Here is a 24,805-nt window from a genome sequence, read left to right on the forward strand (position 1 = left end):
CAGGGTTGTTATCAAGATCAAATGATATAACATGTAAAGCACTTTGCAAACCTCAAAGCATTATGTAAATGCCAACTATCATCATCATCATTATTATCACTATTATACCATGCTACCCCTGAAGATCACCTTAGGCAAATCCATTCCCTTCTCTTGGCCTCTTTCCTTAAGTGTAAAATGAAGGGATTGGTCTCAATGATCACTGAAGTCCCTTCCAGCTCTAAATCTTGGGGTTTTACAATTATATCTATGTAAAAAATCCTTCTCTCACCTTCTCACACCTGGCCCCCACCGGAGCACTCTGCTTCCAAGTTCTGACTCTTTAGACTGACCTCCAGAGGCCTCCGTAATCTATCCCCAGCTGACTTCTCCAGCTGCATTTCCCATATTCTCCTAAATAAGCCCTCTACTCTGCTCACACTGGCCTTCTTTTACCACCCCATACTATCCCAACTCCATGCCTTTGTCCACACCAGCCACTTCACCCTTTCTCTCTGCAGAGAAGAGACTCTCCCAGCTCTGTATTCTTCCCACTTGTCATAGACCACTGGAGCTCGTAGTTACTTTTTCCTCTTCTAAACTCCTGATACTCGATGCCAGACATTTGGAGATTCCTCAAGACTGCTAGGTGTCAGAGCTCTAAGTAGGAATCCCAGAATCTAAGGCAAATTCAGTTGAGTTGGCGGGGGGGAACTGCAAATGGAGACCTCAGCCAACTGAGGGGAGAACATGCTGCCAGTGCCAGCCACTGAGGAAGTGGTACCCCCCCCAAAGGGGACTGAAAGTGGTAGAGAGTAACCCAAGTTTACAATAGCCTCCCAAATGGTGTCCTTGACTGAATGTGGCCTTGGGCTACCCTCAGCAAGGAAGCAAACTCTCTCTCCTCCCCAGGGCACTTGGAAAGACCTCTTTTTTCCCACCTGAATCATCCTGAGTGAGTTCGGATCTGGCCTCAGATACTTCCTAGCTGTGTGACCCTGGGCAAGTCACTTCACCCTGTTTGCCTCAATTTCCTCATCTATAAAATGAGCTAGAGAAGGAAATGGCAAATCACTTCAGTATCTCTGCCAAGAAAACCTCAAATGGGGTCACAAAGAGTTGGAAATGACTGAAAAATGACTCAACAACAATAACTAATCCCTTACTAGACTAGGTAGGAAGTGTGCCACCCACCTTGGATGTCAGTGCCCCTCAAAAGCCCTGACTGTCCTATGCTTTTTATAGCTTTGCCTGGTCTCATATTCCATCTTTTGTTGTTATTTAAAGGGGAAACAGTGTAGTTCAGTGGCAAGAGTAATAGATTTGGATTCAGAAGGCCTGAGTTTGAAGGAAGGAAGGAAACAAGCATTTATTAAGCACCTACTATGTGCCAGGCACTGTGCTAAATGCTTTACAAATATGTTCTCATTTGATCATCACAGCAACACTGGGAGGTGGGTGTTATTATTATTCCTATTGTATAGATCAGGAAACTGAGGCAGATGGAAGTCAAGTGACTTGCCCAGGGTGATACAGCATTGAGACAGGATTTGAACTCAGGTTTTCCTAACTTCAGGTCCAGCACTCTATCCACTGCTAGCTTGAATCCAAGTTCTAGCCACTTACTACCCGTGTGATCTTAAGTCACTTAACCTTGCCCCAGTCTCAGTTTCCTCATGATCCTGGTCAGGGCGGAGCACAATGACCCGAACACAATAGGTTCTCACTAAATATTTGTTGATTTTGATATGCTTGACTAAAGCTTAAAAATTCATGAAAATGAGGCCTAATGAAGCTTAACAAAAGTCAGTGATGCCTGATGAGACTTAATGAAGATTAATTAGCCTTTACCAGGCTTTAAACAATCCTGATCAGAATTTAAGGACATTTAGTAAGGCGAGATTTCATAAGGCTTCCTGAAATATAGGGATTCTGAAGAAGAGCTAACTAGGTTTAATAATACTTTAATCATATCTAACAGGCTCTTTATATCCAATCTTAACATTCACTTGGGTTTCATGAGTGACTTCAATGCAACTGAACTCAATATGACCAACATTTATTAGTGCCTAGAATGTGTAAGGCTCTGTCCTAGGTACTGGGTCCCAACTGAACTCTAAGACAAACCCTTTAACTTAAGAAAATTCAGCTTCATCCCAGCTTAACAAGGGCTGTTCCTCACACAAGATGCGCCATCTGCCGTTTTCCATGCCTTCGAACTTCTGTGCCTCCCAATGCTGCCTCTTTATCCTTGCCCTGTATTTTTTCTGATTTACTTCAAGTCTAAACTCAAATGCCATCTTTTACAGGTGCCTTCCCCAGCTGCTATTGTGTCTTCCTTTCTGAGAATAGCTCCTGTTTATAATCTGTATAGCTTGTATGCATCTAGTTATTTTTATGTTGTCTCCCCCATTAGAATGAGCTTCTTGAGTGAAGGGACTGTTTTTACCTTTTTATCAGTGTCTAACACACAGTAAGCATCTCATTATAGTACAAACTCTGGAGCTACTCTCTCAACCCCTACTTGTAGGCTGGGTATCCAGAGCATACCTGCTACATCACCTCTCAGGAATAGGTTGATGAGATGTATTTTCTAATGTTATAGGCCAAGATTCCCCTAGCCCCTAACTGATGTGCTTCAACTCACTATTATCCATTGATATCAATTAGTAGGCCAGGCTTGATTAGCTGTAAGAAAAGAGTATTTATTATAGTGTTATAGTTGATACAAAACATCCCACAAAAGTCTGTGACCCACTCTCCTACCAATGTATACAGAGTCTTGTGGAAAGTGGGCTCAGGCTTACAGAATACCTTTAGCAAAGCAAAGTAACTCATAGCTCCACCAGCAAAGCTTTAGTATCTCAATTTTCCCACATCCCTTCCAACATCTGTCATTTTAGTGTCATAGATGTAAGGTGATACCTCAGAGTTGTTTTAATTTGCATTTCTCTAATCAATAGTTATTTAGAACATTTTTTCATTGCTAAAGATAGCTTTGATTTCTTCATCTGAAAACAACTGTTCATATGCCTTTTGACCATTTATCATTTGGGGAATGACTTGTATTCTTATAAATTTGACTTAGTTCTCTATATATTTGAGAAATGAGGCCTTTATCAGAGAAATTTGCTGTAATTTTTTTCACACTTATAATTACTGTGTATTTCCCTCCAACCCCTTTTTCCCATTTATCCTACTTTTGCCCTGTCCACCCTTAAAAGTGTTTTACTTCTGATTACTGCCTCTCCCAATGCACCCTCCCCTGCTCTTATCTTCTTCCTCTTTTACTTTCCTGTGGGGTGAGATAAATGTCTATACCCAGCAGACTATGTATGTTATTTCCTCTTTGAGACCGTTCCAGTGACAGTAAGATTCATGCATTCCCCACTCCCACCTCTTTCATCTTCCCCTCCACTCTTTGCAACTTCTTTTATGTAAGATAACTTACCCCATTCTACCTCTCCTTTCCTCCTTCTCTCAGTGCATTCCTCTTTCTCACCCCTTAATTTTCTTTTTTTAGATAGCATTCCATCATATTCAACTCACATCCGTGCCCTCTACATATCTATTCTCCTTCTAACTGCCCAAATAATGATAAAGTTCTTAGGAGGTACAAGTATCATCTTCCCATGCAGGAATGTAAACAGTTTAACCTTACTGAACCCCTTATGGTTTCTCTTTCCTGATTACCTTTTTATGCTTCTCTTAAGTCAAATTTTCTATTCAGCTCTGGTCTTTTCATTAGGAATGCTTGAAAGTCCTCACTTTCATTTCATTTTTCCACTGAAATATTATACTCAGTTTTACTGGGTAGGTGATTCTTGGTTGTAATCCCAGTTCCTTTGCCCTCTGGAATGTAATTTTCTAAGCCCTCTGATCCTTTAATATAGAAGCTGCTAAATCTTGTATGATCTTGACTGTGGCTCCATGGTATTTGAATTGTTTCTTTGTGGCTGCTTGCAGTATTTTCTCCTTGACCTGGAAGCTCTGGAATTTGACTATAAATGTTCCTGGAAGTTTTCATTTTGGGATCTCTTTCAGGAGGTGACCAGTGGATTCTTTCAATTTCTATTTTGCCCTCTGATTCTAGAATATCAGGGCAGTTTTCCTTGACAATTTCTTGAAAGCTGATGTCTAGGCTCTTTTTTAATCATGGCTTTCAGATAGTCCAATAACTCTTAAATTAACTCTCCTCAATATATTTTCCAGATCAGTTGTTTTTCCAATGAAATATTTCATATTTTCTTCTATTTTTTTCATTCTTTTGACTTTGTTTGTTTATATTTCATGGAGTCATTAGCTTCCACTTGCCCAATTCTAATTTTTAAGAAATTATTTTCTTCAGTGAGCTTTTGTATCTCTTTTCCCATGTGGCCAATTCTACTTTTTAAGGAGTTCTCTTCAGTAGATTTTTGTGCCTCTGTTAGCATTTGGCCTCTTCTGTTTTTAAGGTGTGATTTTCTTCAGGGTTTTTTTTTTTAACCAAGCTATTGATTCTTTTCCATGATTTTCTTGTATCGCCCTCATTTATTTCCCCAATTTTTCCTCTGCCTCTCTTATTTGATTTTTAAAGTCCTTTTTATGTTCTTCTGGAATTTCTTTTTTTGGACCTAAGACCAATTCACATTTTTCTGTGAGGCTTTGGGTGTAAGAGTTTGGATTTTGTTGTCTTCTTTTGAGTTTATGTTTTGATCTACCCTGTCACTATAGAAGTTTCTATGGTCAAGTTCTTTTGTTGTTGTTTGCTCATTTTTCCAGCTTATTTCTTGACTTTTAACTCTATTAAAGTGGGGCTCTGTCCCCTCCCCCACTTCTGGGGTGGAGGTGTCACTGCCCCCTCCTTTTTTTTTCCCTTTTGTTACAGGCCTTTCTTGCTTGCTCTCAGAACTAGTTCTGGAGGGGGCGGGGGTGAGGTCTGTAAGTTTTCAGTTCTTCCAAGGCAGTATGATCTAGGGAGAATTGTGTTTACTACTCTCCTGATCTGTGCTCTGGTCTCTGAGTGACCACAAGCACTCTTTTCCACCCTGGAACTGGGACCAGGGTCCCTGCTTTCCCACAGCCCAAAGGCTCTGGAGTGCTAGTACTCCTCCTCACCCTGGGACTGCCACCCAGGACTGGGACCTGGATCCAAGTATGGGCAATGCAACAGAGTCTGGCACCCAGTGCCAGCAGAGAGACCCCTGTAATCTCCTTCTGACCAGCTGTCTGACTCCTTACTGCCTGTGGTCTGAGAGCTCCAGAAGTTACTGCTGCCTCAGCTGATCCAGTCACCCCCAGGGCCTGCTGCTGGTTTGCTGGGGTGGGGCCTGCCCTGGTGTACCTGCGCTGTGCTGCTCTCCCCTCTCACCCCACCCCTACCCCCACCCCATGCATCTGCCTCCGCCCTCCATGCCACAGACCTTTCCTGCCAACCTTCTAAGTTGTCTTGGGCTGGAAAATTTTCTCACCCTGCAGCTCCAGAATTTGTTTTGAGGAATTATTTAAAGTTGTTTGGGAATGCTCAGGGAAGTCCCTGCCTTTGCTCCACCATCTTGGCTCCTCCCACCACACCCCTTCCCCCTTATAACTAGGAATTCTAAAGGCAAAGGTGAGTAGAGAGTTAATTCCAGGTCGAAGGACAGACAGATGGTGCAAATATGTGGTATTAGAAATGAAGTGCAATGAATGAGTCTAAAGTATAAAGAACAAGAGAAAATCGAGTCCATATCTGAGTAGTTTGTATAAATCCCTTACACTTCCCAAGCCTGTTTCCTCCTTTATAAAATGGGGAAAGTAACACTTCAAGTGCCTGCCTCAAAGGGATATTATGATGAAAGTGCTATATAAACCTTAAAATACTCTAGAAAGGATCACAATTATTCTGGTTATTCTTTTTATCTAATTTTTTATTTTACTTTTTTTCAATTAACAGGTATTTATTTTCTCTCCCTCCCCTCTCATACCTCTACCCAAATTTGAAATAAAGAATAGCAACATCTTTATAATAAATAAAGTCAATAAAAACAAATTCCCACTGAGGTCATGTCCCAAAGTATATGTCAGATTATACACTTAGAGCCCATCACCTCTCTGTTGGGAGACAGATAGCATACCCCCCTCTGGAGTCCTTCGGAGTCATGGCTAGTCACTGGGTTAATCAGAGTTCTTAAGTCTTTCAGAGTGGTTTGTCTTGACAATGGTGTCATTCTAGAAATTGTTCACCTGATCACTTTATTCTATGGAAACTCCTGCAGGTCTTCCTCTGTTTCTCTGAAACTGTCCCTTTTTAAAATTTCTTCTGGTAATATTCCATTACATTCATGTATCAAAATTTGTTCAACAATTCTCCAGTTTCCAGTTCTTTGCTACTTACTATAAAAAAAAAACCCACAAAACAATCCACTGTATTTTTGTATGTGTGGGTCCTTTTCCCCTTTCTTTGATTTCTTTTGGATATTGGCCTAGTGGTGGTATCACCAGGTCATAGGGTATGCATAGAGTGATGACTTTTGGGGCATGATTAGAAATTGCTTTCTAGCTGTGTGACCCTGGGCAAGTCACTTAACCCCAATTGCCTTAAAAAAAAAAAAAAGAAAAAGAAAAACATTTAAAAAAAAAAAGAAATTGCTTTCTAGAATGACTGGACCAATGTATAGCTCCACCAATGGTGCATTAGTGTTCCTATTTTCTACAGAACCTCCAACATTTGTCATTTTCCTTTTTAATTATCTTCTCCAAGTCAATCTGATGTGTCCGAGATAGAACTTCACAATTGCTTTAATTTACATTTCTCTAATTGTTAATGATTTGGAGCATTTTTTCATGTGAATCCAATAGTTTGGACTTCTTCCTTTGAAAACTGCCTGTTCAGTTAATAAGTAAATATTTATTAAGCTCCTGCTGTGTGCACTGCACTGCGTTAAATACTGGGAATACAAATATGAAAAAGAAAGACAGTCCCTGCTCCCAAGAATCTACAGTCTAATGGGGGAAGAAAACATACAAAAGGAAACTGAAATTTGGGAGGGGTGGGGGGGGGCACTCATCGGGGGAAGGAGCCTATATGAATGATAGAGGACTCTAAAGGAGTGCAGCCAGGTAGGAAATAAAGAGATGGCTGTCTTGAATGCCCTCCTTAAACGGAAGTTATGGGAGAAACTCTACCCTCCAATCAGAGGGGCCCCAGGGGCAGAGGGTTCTGATGAGATGTGTGGTCTAGGATTGATATGATCTTGGGGGATGAAGAGATTCCTGGGGCATGATGGAGAAATCAGAGGAATACAGCCAGGTAGGGGAAATGGCTCTTATTCTTTTAATTTTGAATCAATTTTTCATATGCCTTTGAAATTAGATCTTTATCAAAGGAATTTGTGGACAAAGGTTTTTTTTTTGCCATTTAACTGGTTCTCTTCTGATCTTAGCTGTATTTTTTGTGCAAAACTTTAAATTTTTGTAATCAATATTGTCCATTTTATTTTCTATGATCCTCTCTGTTTGTTGTTTAGTCATGAATTCTTAACCTTTCCATAGATCTGAAAGTTAATTTCTTCCTTGCTCCTCCAATTTGCTCATGATGTATATCTAAGCCATAATATACATTTGGAGCTGGTGTTGGGATATTATGTGAGGTGAACTTTATGTCTACCAAAGTACTTTCTAGTTTTCCAGCAGTTTTTGTTAAATAGTGAATCCTTACCCTGCTGGTGAGAGTCTTTGGTCTTATAAAACACTAGGCCACTAGATTCATTTGCTTCTATATATTGTATTCTTAATCTATCCTACTGATTAACATCTTTCTTTTTTTAACAAGTGCCAGATGATTTTGATGATAACAGCTTTATGATATAGTTTGAGACCTAGTACTACTAGGTCTCATTCTTTCCCATTTTTATTCATCATTACCCTTGAGATTCTTTACCTTTTGTTCTTCCAGATGAGTTTCATTATTATTTTTCTACCTTTATAACATAATCCTTTGGTATTTTCAATATTATGACACTGAATAAGTAAATCAATTTAACTAGTATTGTCATTTAATTATATTGAATCAGCCCATAGATGAGCAATTAATATTTATCCAATTATTTAGTTTTGTATTTTTGTGACAGTGTTTTGTAGTTGTATTCACATAGTTCCCGTGTATGTCCTGGTAGGTAGACTTCCAAGGAATTTTATACTTAAATGGAATTTCTCTTTCTGTATCTTCTTGCTGAGTTTTGTTGGCATTATATGGAAATGATATTATATAGAAATACTCATGATTTATGTAGATTTATTTTATATCCTGCAACTTTGTTGAAATTATATATTGTTTCAAATAATTTTTAGTTGACTTTTTAGAGTTCTCTAAGTAAACCATGATTTCATCTACAAAAAGCAATAACTGTATTTCCTCTTTGCTTATCCTTATTCGCTAGTTTTCTTTCTCTTGTCTTACTGCCATAGCCAGGATTTCTAACATGATATCAAATATGGGATTCCCTTGCTTTATCCTTGATCTTACTGTAAAAGTCTCTTATTTCTCTTATGCTTCGGGAGGCTTGACCCTATAATATTAACCAAAGTAAGCTTAATATAACCTGTGCCAATTATGTCCAAGTACATGACACAACAGATAAGGAGGCATTTTTTTTTTTCTGAGAGCAGGGGGTTAAGCTCTCTTAAAATGTCTCTGGCTTATACCCCTACCCTGGAAACTCTTAACAATATCAGATTCTTTCTCCTAAAAGTGTCCTTCAGCTCAGCACTCAGGCTACCAAGATATTGAATAGAGGATACGTTTGATTTAACCCAACCAAAAATGCAGAACATATTTGTATCTATATGCCCTCAACTATCAGAAAAAAACCCAACTCCTTTTTTCCCAGAGACATCAGTTTCCTCCTCTCTCCTGAGTCCCTACCTTTACTTACAACCTAAACGCTACACATGGTTCATGGTGCCAAAGAAGAGGTGGACCCAAATTTCAGTCAGTATCTATGGTTCCTGCTGTGCCAATCTCTACTTTTAGGAAGGGCTGTGTGAATTTGACCTTCCTCATCATAACTCTGCTGTTATTTTAGCATCTTGTAACCTAGGTGTTATCCTCAATTCCTTATTCTCTCTCAGTCCCCAAGCTGTTGCCAAGGTTTGTTCATTTTAACTTTGCAACACCTTGTAACACAGTATCAAATATAAATCAAAATCCTTCTCTGCTCTGACACTACTTCATCACCTCCCACCTGGACTCTGACCATGCCACACCCCCTCCCTCATTCAATAAACTCCAGTGGCTCCCTAGCATGGCTAGGTTCAAATATAAAATCCTGTTCAAAGTCCTTTACAATCTGGTACCCTCCTACTTTTCCAGTCTTCCTAGACTTTATTCCCTCCACTATTCTTTGATCCAAAGACACTGGCCTCCTTGCTGACCCCGCCCCGCTCCCACAAGACATTCTGTCTCTTGACTCAGCATTTTTGTTGGCTGTCCTCCATGTGGGACATACTCTCCCTTCTCATTTCTGTCTTTCCCAATCCCCCTTAATTTTAGTGCCTTCCTTCAGATCATTGTTTACAATTTATTCTGTATATAGCTGGCTTATACATAATTGTTTATATGTTATCTCCCCCATTAGACTGTGAGATCCTTGGGAACAGGAAATGTTTTGGTTTTTTTTTTTTGGTCTTTCTGTGTATCCCCTCACTTAGCACAGTGTCTGGCACATGTTAAACACTCATAGACTTACTGATATCTCTGTCTACCTCTGGCTCTTCAGTACATATGCTTTCCTGTTGGAGCCACATGGTTACATTGGCCTATGTAGAGATTTGCATCGCTGTCTCTTCTCATGGTTCACAGGTTCTTTCTTCCAACCAGATGCAGATCCATTCTTATACATGTACCAGGCGTCCTCTCTGAATAAGATGACCTGGATAACTTGCATGCCTACTACATTATGGGAGCAAGTATTGCTTAAAGTATCAAATAATTTTAGGGGCAGCTAGGTGGCCCAGTGGATAGAACTCCAGCCTTGGAGTCAGGAGGACCTGAGTTCAAATCTGATCTCAGACACAAGATACTCACTAGCTGTGTGACCCTGGACAAGTCACTTAACCCCGATTGCCAAAAAAAAAAAAGTATTAAATAATTTTAAAACTTTCAAATATCACATTTTAGAATGTTTTATAGGAGTTTGAGATAGCAGGGCTGGGTCATAAGAACTTTACACAGAATCATGAAATCACAGATGTAGAGCTGGAAGGACCCAAGAGGACATCTAGACCAATCTCCTCATTTTACATATAAGGAGACTGAGGTCCCAGGATAGAAAGTAACTTGCCTGAGGTCACATAAGTAGTAAGTGGCATCCAGTCAACTAGCATTTATTAAGTACTTACTATGTGCCAAGTACTATGTTAAATACTGGGGGTACAAATGCAGCATCCTATATAATAATTAGCTCATTTTAAGCCTATGTATGGGGCACAAAAATAGCCCCTGAAGTCTACATGATTCTTTCCTCTGCTCACATGATTCCCTCCTCTGTCCATATGGTTCCCTCCTTTGTCCACATAGTTCCCTCCTCTTCAGTTTTAGGCAGTTTATTTTTGACAGAAAGTGGTAAGTTCAGTTCATAATCATGATGAGCTCGCTGTCTAATTTTACATTTGTATCTGTCTCTAGTTAACCCCTCACCCCTTTGGGGTTGAGGCAAAACTTAATTAACTAGAAATGTTTGAGGAATGAAATCGCAGATGATGTTAGAGTGTCTGGATCAACAGGCACCTGGAGAGGAAGTGGGAGAAAGAGCCAAGTTTTTATTGGGATTTCCCACTCAACCCAGTTCTTCTGCTCAGAGTTGCTTGTACAGCAATGACCCTCCTGAAGATCTTCTTTCTCTGCCATACTTCAGTCCTACCTTTGCTCCTCTGGGGTGGTCTGGACTGCTATGCTTATTCCAATTTTTGCTTATTCTAATTTTGTGAATCCAGTTCTAACTAGATTTATTTTAAATTTATGGATGACTCCTGGGGCAGGGCCAAGTTTCCTTGGCCCATCTGAATACAATCCTTGTACAAGTCACTCTGCCCCTTACTTTCTTAGCTTTCAAAGCTAAAATGGGGTGAGACAGTTTTGAACCCACCTTTGTACAAAGAAAGGCAAAAAGCAGCCCTTATCCTCAACAAGCACACATTCTGGTAGAGGAAATGACATGTAAAAAACTAGGTACATACAGGATGCATATAGAGTGAATGGACAGTAATATAGGAGGGCTAGGTATTAGTAGCTGGTGAAATGGGAAAGGGCTCCTATGGAATGGGAGATTTGAGTTGAGTCTTGAAGGAAGCCCAGGGATTCTAAGAGGTGGAGATGAGAGTCAGAACATTCCAGACATAAGGGACAGCCAATAAAAAGGCCTGGGGAGATGGAGTGTCCTGTGCTATGAACCACGAGTCGGTCAGTGTAATGAGAATGTAGGGTATGTGGAGAGGAATAAAGTACAAGAACAGGAAGATAGACAGGGGCCAAGTTATCAAGAGCTTTAAATGACAAAGATGGTTCTGTTTTCCTTGATGTAACAGGGAATCATTGGAACTCACTGAGCAGGAGATGACATGGTTACACCTATACTTTAGAAAGATCACCCTAAACCCAGCAATACCCCTTCTAGGTCTCTGTCCTAAAGAGATCATAAAAATGGGAAAATGACCCACATGTACAAAAATATTTATAGCAGCTCTTTTTGTAGTAGCAAAGAATTGTACATTGAGGGGATGCCCATCAAGTGGGGAATGGCTGAACAAGTTGTGGTATATGAATGTAATGGAATACTATTGCACTATAAGAAATGATAAGCAGGCAGACTTCCAAAAAAGTTGGAAAGACTTACACAAACTGATGTAGAGTGAAATGAGCAGAACCAGGAGAACACTGTACACAGTAACAGCTACATTATGGGATGACTGACTTTGATAGATTTGGCTCTTGTCAGCAATGCAAGAATCTAAGACAACTACAAAAGACTCAGGATGGAAATTGCTATACACCCCCAGAGAAAGAACTAAGGAGTCTGAATGCAGATCAAAGCATACTATTTGCTCTCCTTTTCCTTTGTTGTTTTGTTTTATTGCTTCATTCTAGTGGTCCCTCCCATTAGTTCTAATTGTTCTTTACATCATGACTAATGGGAAAATATGCTTAACATGAACGTATATGTAAAGCCTATATCAGATTGTATGCCGTTGGGGGAGGGGGGGGAGAAGAATGGGAGGGGGAGAAAACTTAAAACTCAAAATCTTATGGAAGTGAATGTTGGAAACTAAAGATAAATAATTTTTTTTAAAAAAAAGATCACCTTGAGATGTGAGTGGAGGATGGATTGGAGTGAGGAGAAACTTGAAGCAAGCAGATCAGTTAGAAGGCTATGAAAATAGTCCATATGAGGGGTGCTGAGGGTCTGGTCTAGGGTGGTAGTTGTGTAGTCGGAGGGAAGGGGGAATATATATGAAATGCAGTGAAAATAGAAATGCCAAGCTTTGGCAGCAGATTGGATATGTGGAGTGATTGAAAATGAGAAGCTGAGGCTGATACCAAGGCTGCATGCCTGAATGACTGTGATTATAGTGATGCTCTCAATAATAATAGAGAAATTCAGAAGAGGTGAGGGATCTTGTAGGGAGAGATGATGAGTTCTATTTGTCATATTGAGTTTGAGAGGCCTATGAGACATCCGCTTCAAGATATCCAACAGGCAGGGGAACTACATGGTCAGACCTGAGCTTTAGGAAGATCACTGTGGCAGCTGAATGAAGGCTGGATTAGTGGGGAGGGACTGAGTCAGTGAGACAACTTAGAAAAGACTTTTCCATATTCCAAGGATATGATGGTGAGGGTGACAGCTGTGAGTGGAGAGAAGGGTGCATATACAAGAGACGTCGTGAAGGTAGAAACAACAAGATGTGGCAATAGTTTGGATATGTGGGGTGAGGGTTTTGAGCCCAGGGGACCAGGAGCATGGTGGTTATCTCCACAATAAAAGCAGAATTCAGAAGAGGGGAAGGTATGGGGGAAAGATGAGTTCTGTTTTGGACATGTTGAATTTAAGATGCCCAACAGACATCCGGTTAGAAATGTTCAAGAAGCAGTTGGTGATGGGAAAGTGAAACTCAGGAGAGAGGTTAGGGCTGGATATATAGATCTGGGAATCAGCTGCATAGAGATACTAATTAAACCCATAGGAGCTAATGAGATCATTAAGCAAAATAGTATTGAGGGAGAAGAGAAGAGGGTCTAGGGTAGACCCCTGAGGGACACCCACAGTTAATGAAATGTGACCTGGATAAAGATTCAGCAATGGAGAGTGAGGAGGGGGTCAGAACCAGAAGAGAACAGCATCACAAAAACCCGGAGAGAAGAGATATCAAGGAGAAGAGGCTGTTTGACAGTATCAAAGGCTGCCGAGAGGTCAAGAAGGATGAGGACTGAGAAAAAGCCACTCAATTTGGCAGCTAAGAGATCATCAGTGACTCTGCAGAGAGCAGTTTCAGATGATTGATGAGGTTGGAAGCCAGCTTGCATGGGGTTTCTAACTGAGTGAGAGGAAAGGACTTTCACAAGGACTTTAGCTACAAAGGGGAGCACAGGGGTAAGATACCAGCCGTCAGGGATGACTTGATTAAGTGGGGGCTTTTTTTAAAAATTCTGAGCACAGATGAGTTCGCTTGTAGGCAGCAGGGCGGTGGCCTGTAGAGAGGGAGAGATCGAAGGTTGGTGAGAGAATGAGGATGATAGAGGAGGCAATGTGACAGGATGGGATCAAGCAGACAAGGAGAGGGGTTTACCTTGGCAAAAAGAAGGGCTACCTCTTCATGTGAGATAGGGATGAAGGAGGAGGTAGGAAGGGAAAACATCTGAGTGATATAAAATGGAGAAGAGGAGAGAAAAGAACCTTTCAGCAAATGGCCTTCATTTTTTCAGTGAAATATGAATGATGGTCCTCAGCTGAGACGGTGGGTGGGGATGCCATGGGTCAGTAGAAAAGAAATGGAAAGTTTCAGAACATGCTGTGGTGAGTGGAATAGCCAAACAATTAGGGAAGTATAAAAGGGCCTGCTTGAGATAACAACTTTGTATTGGACTCAGTCAGCCTGGTTTTGTGATTTTCTCTTGCTCCTTTCAGCAGCCTGTGAATAAGAAGAATGGAGGCAGAGGATGGTGGGAGGGAGGAATTTAAGATTGGGGGTTAGCAAGGTATAAAGAGCTATAGGACAAGGGAGCAAAGGACTGGAGTCTAGAGGGCCACAAGGTTGCACAATGGTTAGAGCTCTGGGTCTGAAGTTAAGAAGTCTTGAGTTCGAATCTGCTCTCAGATACTAGCTGTGTGACCTTGGGCAAGTCACTTAACCTCTGTCTGCCTCAGTTTCCTCACTTGTGAAAAGTGGATTCAGTGCCTGCCTCACAGAGTTGTGAGGATCAAATGTGATTATATCTTAAAAGCATTTAGCACAGTGCCTGGTACAAAGTAGGAGCTTAATAAATGCTTGTTCCCTCCCCCTCTCTCAAAATAGGGAAAAGGAGAATGTAGCCAATGCAGAATTGATGGCCTGGAAAAGAACTGGGAGATGTAAGGATTGTAGGTCACAGTGAAAACAAAGAACATCAGTAGATGTCCTAAGGCAGAAAGAAAGATAGAATGATAGATTATGGTGCAATAAAGGGATTTCAGAATTCATGTAAGTAGGACCATCGTGAGTGGGGCAATGGTTAAGGGCATGACCATCTCTGGGTGGAGCTGAGTTGGAGTGGAGGTCATGGGAACTGAGGAGATTGAGGATTGGCAAATGACAGCTACCAGAATCTTGATTGGGTGATCAGTAGGGATTGAATGAACCTACAATGAGGAGGAGTTACTGAGTGATGATGGTAGAGAGGAGAATATGGAAAAGGCAAGGAGTATTCTGACTTCCCCACTATGACCAGTGAGTCGGGGGTATGAATGAAAGAACAATCATACTAGGAAGGGTGGCCAGGGATGCCAGGCCATCAAGAGAGAACTGGGCCTCAGTGAGGGCTAGAACATGGAAGGAGTGAGAAAGTCAGAGGTTTAAGATGAAAGCAAGTTTGTTAACTATGGAACAGGGATTCCAGAGAGCACAATGGAAGGGCCAGTAAGATCTGGAGTGAAATATGTGTGTTGGGGGGGAGGAGACAGGTAGAACTGAGTGTGTGCAGTGGGGCTAGAACTGAGAGGTAAGGCAGTGCAGGAGTGGGCAGTGGAGGATGGGGAGTGGGGTTTCCACAATAGCACCCAAAAGTTCAGAATATAGCAGTGAAAGGATTTGAACACAGATCCTGTAACTCTAAATCCAGCATGATTTCCACTGGACCACAGTGTCTCCTTTTTAAAGCCTACAGCACCTAGTATTTCCAGGCAATGTTGCAACCAACCAGGCCTGACCCTAATTAGCTAGCATCCCAGATCAAACAAGATTGGGCGTGTTCAGGGTGATATGACATAGATTGTGTTCTGGCTAAGGACCTGAAACAAGGTCTCACAATGTGTCCATCAGGCAAGTCACTTAACCTCTGGGAACCTCAGTTTCTTTATCTGTAGCGGAACGGGGATTGACTTGATTAACCTGTAAGGACTATTTCAGGTGCAAAGCTATGATCCCATGAACCTCTGTTCACTGCCCAAATACACAGACCTTATCTGCCATATGACTGACTGGGGCCTGACAGGTGTGTATAATAAGAAGTTCCCTTGTCTTCCTAACTCGGGACTTTCCCCAGTGACAATAAGAAATTGCCCATTGGGTAAATTGCCCTAAGAAAAGGAGGAGGAAGAAATTTAGCATCCCTTGATCAAATAGAGATCCCTGGGGGCATCAGTTCATGCCAGAAATCCAGAAGGCTCACACAAAGCTGACTAAAGAACATTGGAATTTGGGGTCAAGGAACCTGAGTTCAACCCAGCTCTGCTTTTTACTGTCTGGGTCACCTTGGGCAAATCCCTACCCATCTCAGCCCTCATTTCTCCTGTCAAGTGAGTGGTTAGATTGAGATTTAGGGAGACAAATTGCTTTTACTAAGCAGAGGTACAAGTAATAACTGCTTCCTTCTGTTTTCTCCTATCAAGTACTCTTGGTGACACTTTCCCTCCTCTATTTCCTTTTTTTTTTCGAGACAATCAGGATTAAGTGACTTGTCCAGGATCACACAGCTAGTATCTCAAGTTGTATTTGAACTCAGGTCCTCCTGACTCCAGGGCCAGTGCGCTATCCACTGCACCACCGAGCTGCCCCTCCCTCCTCTATTTCTCCATGCCACACTCCAAAGAGTAGCCCACAGGGTGTCTCCATTGGGTTTAAGAAGCCCCAAGCCAGTACATCTCACCCAATACACAGGTGTATTTCAGGTTAATCTACTAGGTGGCAGAGTGGATAGAGCACCAACCCTGGAGTCAGGAGGACCTGAGTTCAAATTGGGCCTTAGACACTTACTAGCTGTGTGACCTTGGACAAGTCACTTAACCCTGATTGCCTCAGGGGGAAAAAAAGATGGAGAGTGGGAGAGTTCACTCAAACAGCAATATATTTGCATTGCCAACATTCTCACTGGATGACCTGGTCCAGTCAGAGCAATGTTATCTGAAGGGACAACTGAGTCAGCAGCTTGTCAGCCATTTGCTTTGATGAAAAGCTTTGTAGACTGAAATCTTGTGTCTGACTGACAACAGTCTAGCATTTGAATCCTGCTTTTAGTTTCTTCATCTGTCATATGAGGAGGTTGGAACTCTTACATCATAGAATTATGGCTTTATAGCTGGAAGGGACCTCAGAAGTCATTGAGTCCAATCCCCTCATTTTACAGAGGAGGAAACTGAAGCCCAGAGAGATTTAGTGACTAGTCCAAGGTCACACAGGTGGAGGGGGTATCTAAGCCCAAGTCCTCCCTCTCCAAATCCACTTCTCTTTCCATCCGAGGGTCCCCAACAGTTCCAGGCTACTCATTCATCTCCACCCCCCGGACATGGCCTTCCAGCATTGAAAGAGATAGGCCTCATTCCACTTAGGGGCCTGTCTTCATCACTGAGCCAGAGACCTTTTGAGAGAAAAGCCTGATGTCTTCTGTATCATCACTAAGCAAATTTTATCACAGCAGAGATTAACCTAACATATCCAGGTGGGGTTGTGTCCCGAAAGATAGTTGATGACATAGAAGGTACCTGGCAGGAGGATGATGGAGGTTGAGACCAGAGTCCTATCAAGAGACAGCCTGGGTTTGGAATCCAGAAAGAAGAAGCCAGGTCAAAAATAGGTCAATAGACAAAGGGATGCCTGGGCTGAACAAGACAGGTGAGCTAGAGCTGTGGAATAGGTAAGGAAAATAATAGCAAATGTTCTATATGGGCTGGTGTAAAAAAGTAACAGGTGTGGAGGGCAAAGACTGTCTCACTTTCTTATTTGGGCCCAAGTGCCTAGCACAGTGTTTGGCATGCAGTAGGTGCTTAATACAGGCTGATTGATGGATTGGGGAAACAAAATGGTCTCAGTCCTTTTAAAATCAAAATCATTAGAGTATATGCTTCTAGGGGCCAGGGATTCCATTCAATATCTGGAGTTTCATTTTGTTTTGTTTTTTGGTCCTTACCTGTGATTTCGTAGTTCTAGGGAACTCCTTGTATGGACATTCTCTCCGGTGATACAGATTCACAACTCATCTTAGAATATTGCCTGGGATGCTAAGAGATTAAGGGACTTATTCAGGGTCACATAGTCAATATGCAGGCCATTCCTCTATTCACTATGCCAAACTGCTCTCCTTACCTCATACACAGTAGGTGCTTGATAAATGCTTGTTGTATTAGGTTGAAACTATGTCGGGAAGTTTTAGAGCTGAAAAAAAAAAAGGACATGAGAGGCCATGTAGTACAAGCCTCTCATTTTACTGGGGGGCCGGACCGGACAGGTAAAACAACTTACACTCACATAGCTAGTGGATAGAGGGAACTAGATGGAATGAACATTTATTAAGTATCTACTATGTGCCAGAATCATACTTTCCAAATAATATCTCATTTGATCCATTATGAGCTAGGTACTATTATTATTATCATCTCCATTGTTTAACAGCTGAGGAAACTAAGGCTGTCAGAGGTTAAGTGACTTGCCCAGGGTCCTATCACTAGTGTCTGAAGCAGGATTTGAACTCAGGTCTTCCTGATTCCAGGTCCAGGTGGAGCTCTATAATTTGTGCCACCTACCTGCCTCAGCTAGTGGGTATCAAAGCAGGACCTAGGACTCAGGTCTCCCATCTCCCCCACCATCTTATAATGTAAGAGCTTACTCTCAATTCTGAAAATTGCTTGTATTCATTCACCCCTCTGATTTATCTCCTGGGTTCTTTTCTAAGCAACTGACTCATCTTCCCCTTCCTGTGCCCCCTCCCCCACCACGCAATGGTTATTTTGCAGACGTTGCACTTTAATTTTTTCTCTCTCTTTTTTTTTTTTTTTGGCTAGGCAAGGGGGTTAAGTGACTTGCCCAGGGTCACACAGCTAGTAAGTGTCATGTGTCTGAGGCTGGATTTGAACTCAGGTCCTCCTGAATCTAGGACCAGTGTTCTATCCACTGCTCCACCTAGCTGCCCCCTTGCACTTTAATTTTTTAAAAGTGCTTTCCATTTTGGCTGGATAAACGCAGGCCCGTGCTTTGCACATGAAGGCAGTCTATGTATTTATTTTATTGCTCAAAATGTTTTGCTTAGGAATACTCTACCACCTGAGTATTGAGGGTGGAGGGGGGGTTGTTTGTTTGTTTGGGTTTGTTTGGGATTTTTTGCCTTTAGTCAAAATATTCTTACAACTCTCCTGGCACCTTGAATCATTGATAACTCCTACAGCTACAGAGCACCCAGTAGGTAGTCTGTGTTCCATTGGTGGGCAATTACTGCATTAGGCTGATAAGCAAACAATCTATTCATCAACAGCTACCCCAGTGGCTCGTGTTTATGGAATACCCACTAGCAATTAGTAAGGCAGGGGGTCATAGGATCATAGATTTACAATGAGGAGGGACCTTGGGAAGCCAGAGTCTATCCCCTTCATTTTACAAAGTGAGGCCCAGGACGGAGAAGCATCCTGGTTCAAGGTCACGCATAGGATTGTAATATGGACCTGGAGGAGACATAATCCAATCCTCCATTTGACAGAGGAGGAAACTGAGTCCCAGGCAAAGGAAATGACTTGCCCCAAGTGGCTAAAGCTAAGTTTTCCTGATTCCAAGGATAGCACCTATCCACCATGCCACTGAACACTTCCCAAGTGCCAGGCTCTGTGATCAGTGCTGAGCATGTAGGTACAGGCCTCCAGGACACTACTCCCCCCCAAAAAAAAGATGCCTGGAAATGATAAAGCTAGCAGTTGTGTCTTCAATTGCATCTTCAGTGTCCTGTGTGACTCTTGCAATTGAAATAGTGCTCTGAGGGGCAGCTAGGTGGCGCCATGGATAGAGCACCAGCCCTGAAGTCAGGAGGACCTGAGTTCAAGTCCAGTCTCAAACCAAACACTTGACACTTACTAGCTGTGTGACCCTGGGCAAGTCACTTAACCCCAGTTGCCTTGGGGGGAAAAAAAAGAAAAGAAATATTGCTCTGAGTTCGTTTGTAAAATGAAGGACCCTAACATAGGTTGTTTCTTTCATTCTGTTCTGCAAGTGTGGATGTGAGTCATCTCCAAGTAGCCCCTCCCAAGCCCTCCATCTCCATCCCTCTGCTCTGAGACCTTTGACTTAGAGCACTTAGTGACACCCAAGTTATCTCTTGTCAACCAGTTCATCTGTGTCCTATTCTTTCTGCTTCCTCACTTCAAGCAAGGCAAGAATCCTAGCCTCTTCCTCACCCTGCACAGCTCTTCCTAGGGAGTCTCATAGGTGAGGCACCAGGCCTAAAGCAGGATCCTTCAGAGTCCCATGGGGCATCCTCAGGGCCACCCTGTTAGGTCCCTTACTGGGACTTTCTTCACACAAAATCCCCTGTTATAGGATGAATGAGAGAATCATTTAGGCTTCTGGGTCTAGGGCTGGAAGGGACCTCAGAGGCCAAGCAGTTGAACACCCTCGGTTGGCAGAAAAGGAAACTGAGGCCCAGGGAGAGGAAGTGATTTGCCCGAGGTCATACAGGCAGTAAGCATGAGAAGTGGAATTTGAACCCAGGTTCTGTATGACTCTAGAGCCCATTCCATTGTTCCATGCTTTAGAAGGGTTCTTAAATATGGTCATTGGTGATGTTTTTTTCTGTTTTAATGGGGAAATTCGAGTTTCATTTTAGCTTGGGGTACTTTGGCCAGTGGCTGGTAGCTCTTCCTTAGCACTGTCAAAGGGGCTTTGTCTGCAGTCCCTCCTGATGGAAAGTGTTGCCTGCTAGGCTGGGGTCTCAGTATCTTTGATAGGTTTTCATGTCTGTCTGGGTGTTGATTCCCCCTCCCCACCCCCAACCATGCATGCTCTTTGATCTCAGGGTTTCAGTGCCTCTGAACCTGCCTCTAAGCCCCCAGAGCCTTGTGCAGGCTCTTGGACCCGGTGACCTATTCCAGACTGAGCTGGCTCCTGGCGTGCCAGCCTCACCTCCTCCATGAAGGGCAGGCTTTCTGGCTGCTACCTATGGCCCTGGCATCCTGACTCCTCAGTACATGCCAGGGCCTGGGATAGGCTGAAGGCCTTGAATCATGTGTTTAAAAGCATGCCAGTGACAGACAGTGCCTGCCACTCGCTGGGTGTCTGATGCTGCCGGGGTTGGGCTGGCTGGCTGCTGCAGGAGGCAGCAACCATTTTCTCTGCCTTTCTCTGCTAAGCTAGCTGGGGTGTGTGAGATGGTGCCTGTGGCGGGCGACTGCAGCTGCGGCTGCTTCTGGGGGCCTGGGAGGGGGGCAGTCCAGGGGCTGGGGGGCAGGGCTGGCAGCCCAGGCAGGGAATAGCAGGGCAGGGCAGGGCAGGGCCGGGCCTGCCTCCCCGCATTTGCCGCAGCCTTCGTGGTGGGGAAGGGAGGGAGGAGAGGGCAGGCAGGCTGGGAGGGAGGGGCTGCCTGCTGCCTGCTGCCTGGCGGGCTGGAGGGCTGGGGCCAGGGGCTGGTCGCTGCAGCAGGGCTCCTCCATTCAGGGCCAGAGGCAGCCGTGACGCGCTGCCAGGCGGCCATGACACTGCGGCAAAGGCACCGCGGGCCTGCGGCCGCTAGATGGCACAATGGGCCCATGGAAGGGCTGGTGGTGGTGGTGGTGGTGGTGGCGGCGTTGGCCATGGCCTGGGCCCAGACAGAACCAAATCACGCCACCTCCGTGCGTCAGCAGAGCCCCCCACCTACCCCCTACAGCCCCGCCATGCATATGCATTGGCAGGGCGGGCCATAGCAGCGGTCACCATGAGCCCCACTGGGGGAGAGGGGAGTAAACCACCGCGCGCCCCCCCCCCCGCCCCCCGGCCCTGCAAACATTGAAAAACAGCCTTTCAGCCCTGGAGGGCCCTGGCACAGGGGGCTGCGTCTGGACTGTCTCCCAGAGGGGCTCCCAAGGCCAGTCTGGATGTTACAGGAAGCATTGGCACAGACTCGGGCAACCTGGTGGTTGGCAACAGGTTAGAAAGCTGCCACCCTTCCCCTCCCCCCATGTTTCCAAGAGAAAAATAGACAGACACCCACCCCACCCCACCCCACCCTATTGGCTTTGGCTCTCTGGGCAGGCCAAATTCTGTAGGGATTTCCCAAACACGCAGGCAGGCCCTTTCCAGCCTGCTACAGCCCAAAGAGCAGTGGTTCATGCCCATTACAAACCTGTGCCACATAGAAGATTTCCTAATGAGTAATAGTCCTATATGGGATTAACTTCAGATACCTATTGGCAAAATAAGCTTCAGGGGTCCATGAAGGCCAGGTATATGTAATAGCTACATTTAAGCTAGAATGTAGGTAAGGGATAAAAGGCAATTATTTTAAAAGAAAAACAGGATTTGTTTTTAATTTATTTAAAAATGTCTTGCTGATTGCTTTTCATACAAAAACCTACAGAGAGATTTTTAATTGTTAGTATTGGGAAAAGTTTTAAACTATTATCTTCTTGAAAGGTTGAACCCAAATCTTTTTTTCAGGATTATCTTCCCAACTCCATACTGGCCACAGTAGATGAAGATTAACAGCTCATTATCTTCCTTCTACTAACCCTGTCTTTGTGCCTTGGCATTTTTGCTTCTCTAGCCTACCCAACACAAATCCATTAAAAGCTGCTCCCTTTTAGACCATCATCCGATGTTTGGCTGCTTTGGATTTTTGAGGGCATTCTCATTTGCCTTTGTGCAATGGTAACAGGAACATTGATTTAGAACTAGAAGGGACCTTAGAAGCCACCTAGCCGAACTCCCTCATTTCTACAGAGGGGGAAACTGAGGCCCAGAGGGGTCAAGGGACTTGCCCAGGAGCACACAGGTAGGAACAGAACTAGGATTTCAATACAGGTCCTTGGGGCCCAAATCCAGCATAATTTCCACTGAACCACCCTGCAGTCTCTGGGTTTCAGCAACCTCCCACCTTGCTAGCCTTCCTGGTTTGCCCAAAGACTGAGACAGTTTATTTCTGGGGCCCATGGAACTGCTTGCTTAAAGAGTTCTTTTTCCTCCTACCCCCACCAAGCCAGTCCTACTCTGGCTATTTTCAGCTTGTTGAAATCTGCTTTCCTGAACTTCATTTCTTGATGGTCCTGATTTCTATTAGTAACCTGTGTGCTATCATACTGCGGCTGCTTCTACCAAGGCACCCATCCAGCTTTAAATCCCCTACTTCCCTCTGCATAAGCATTAAATCAAGAATGGCATTCACTCTAATTGATTCCTTCATCTTTCTTTACTAAGAAATTGCCTCCAACATGCTCCAAAAAAACTTATTTGACTATTTGTGGCCTGGCGTATTGTGTTTTTTTTCTTCATCAGACATATGGATAGCTAAAGGAACACATCACCACCAGATCCCGACCCTAACTCATACTTGTAAAATGACCTAAGAGAGCTTTCTGTGACTTCTCCTTTTGATTTGCAAGGATATAATAAACTGCTTCCATAGTATCACCCTCATCCGTTTGCACTTTTGCCATAACTCTTCATTTTTTCCTGGACCCAGGAGCCTGTATTGCGTGTATACTTCCTCCCACCCCCACCCCACTTTTGTCTATTGTGTCTGTATCAGTAACAGGCAAGGGACAAGCAGGCCTTGAACATGACTGAACGTTATTACTGCAGAAAGTGCTCTGTAAAAACTCCATCTTACAATTATACTGCATTGCAGCATCCAACTAGAGGACTTCTACAGGAATGAAAAGCTAACAGAAAATCAAAGCCATGAGAGCACCTAGCATTGCCCCCAAATGCCCCCTGTCACGCATACAGAATACCCCCTCATCCTCAGCTACCCGAATCTCTTAACCAGCAATAGAGTGCCATTTTGAGAAACTGATCTCTGTTTAAACTAGTGACTATAGAAATAACAGCTGACGCCATTTCAGCAGTTGCCGTGGCCAGAGAATTATTGCTTCCTTCACTCTGTGGCCCTGGTGAGTTCTCAGAAGGTGTAGTTGAAAAATCAAAGCCAGGTGGCTCTAGATTGGGAGATGCTTCTATGGTTTTGGTTTTCGTCAAATCACCCTGGGCGGGACACTTTTGCAATTGTTCAAAATGACTACACCAGAAAATCTGCACTCCAGCCCTTGAATTATATACAGGGAGGGGGGCGCGGACAGGAGCCCACCTTGTTCCAGCTCCATAGTTTTTTTTTTTCAGCTCCATAGTTCTTAGCGACGACTAATCCTTGTGGTAGATGGGCAGAGAGGAGCTCTAGGCAAAGAATCCGGGGTACATTATGACTTGTCATATCGTTCCTTGGCTAAATCTAGACGGACATAGAAAATGTAAGTCTTGAGATCCCTAGGGATTTGGAATTTGCTTAGACCACCTAAGTGATGTCACCTACTGGGAGACACCCTGAGACTTGCTTCCAGGAGACAGGAGAACTGGCACATTTATGGACATTCTGCAGTTGGGAGCAGCTTTTTTTTCCCCTTTGGTTCAAAGATTCCTTCCCCCTTGGACAGGAATTCAGGAGAAAGAGCAGACTATGCTCAGTTGGGTAATTTTAAAGACACATAGTTCCAACTCTGCAGCCAGTGGAAAGGGGATGCTCCCAACCACTTGGTAGGCCAAGGCAGGATGTCCATGCATGTGCCAGTTCTCCTATTTCCCAGAAGCAGGTCTCCTAATGTCTCCCAGTGGGGGACACCATTTTAGATGGTCTAGACATGTGACCATTGCACTTGGATGGATGTGTGATCTCATCTGTGCGGGTATTACCCTGCAGTGAGGTCCATGCCTCCCCATACAGCTGCCACAGAGGATTCACCCAACATATTGGGGGCCTTGCTCTAGATCTCCTGGCATTGCACAAATACCAATGGAGAGTATAAGATGTCTGTCTTAAGGATATCCCTTGCTCTAGCCGTATGACTGACCCATCGTTTTCCCCCCAGCCATATGTTTTTCTCTGGTGACATACTTTCTGTTGCTTCTCTCAATTAATTCATCATTTGTACTATTTTGCAGCCTGCTTATGCCCCGGAAGAAGCTTGAGATCATTAAAAAAAATTTACTTAGTTTCCCAGAGGCAATGCAGCCTATTCTCCTCCTCATCAACTTTGGGCTCAAATCATTGTCCATTTTCATAGTCTGTCCAAGATAAGCTCTACTGATGGATATAATCCATAACTTATCTATATAACTGCATGTCATAGCCTGGAAGATAGACATTCTTCATCCATTTAGTTTTTCCTATATGGAT

The sequence above is a fragment of the Phascolarctos cinereus genome, unplaced genomic scaffold (assembly GCF_003287225.1).
Source record: "Phascolarctos cinereus isolate Bilbo 61053 unplaced genomic scaffold, phaCin_HiC Scaffold_8;HRSCAF=390, whole genome shotgun sequence".
NCBI classification, from domain to species: domain Eukaryota; kingdom Metazoa; phylum Chordata; class Mammalia; order Diprotodontia; family Phascolarctidae; genus Phascolarctos; species Phascolarctos cinereus.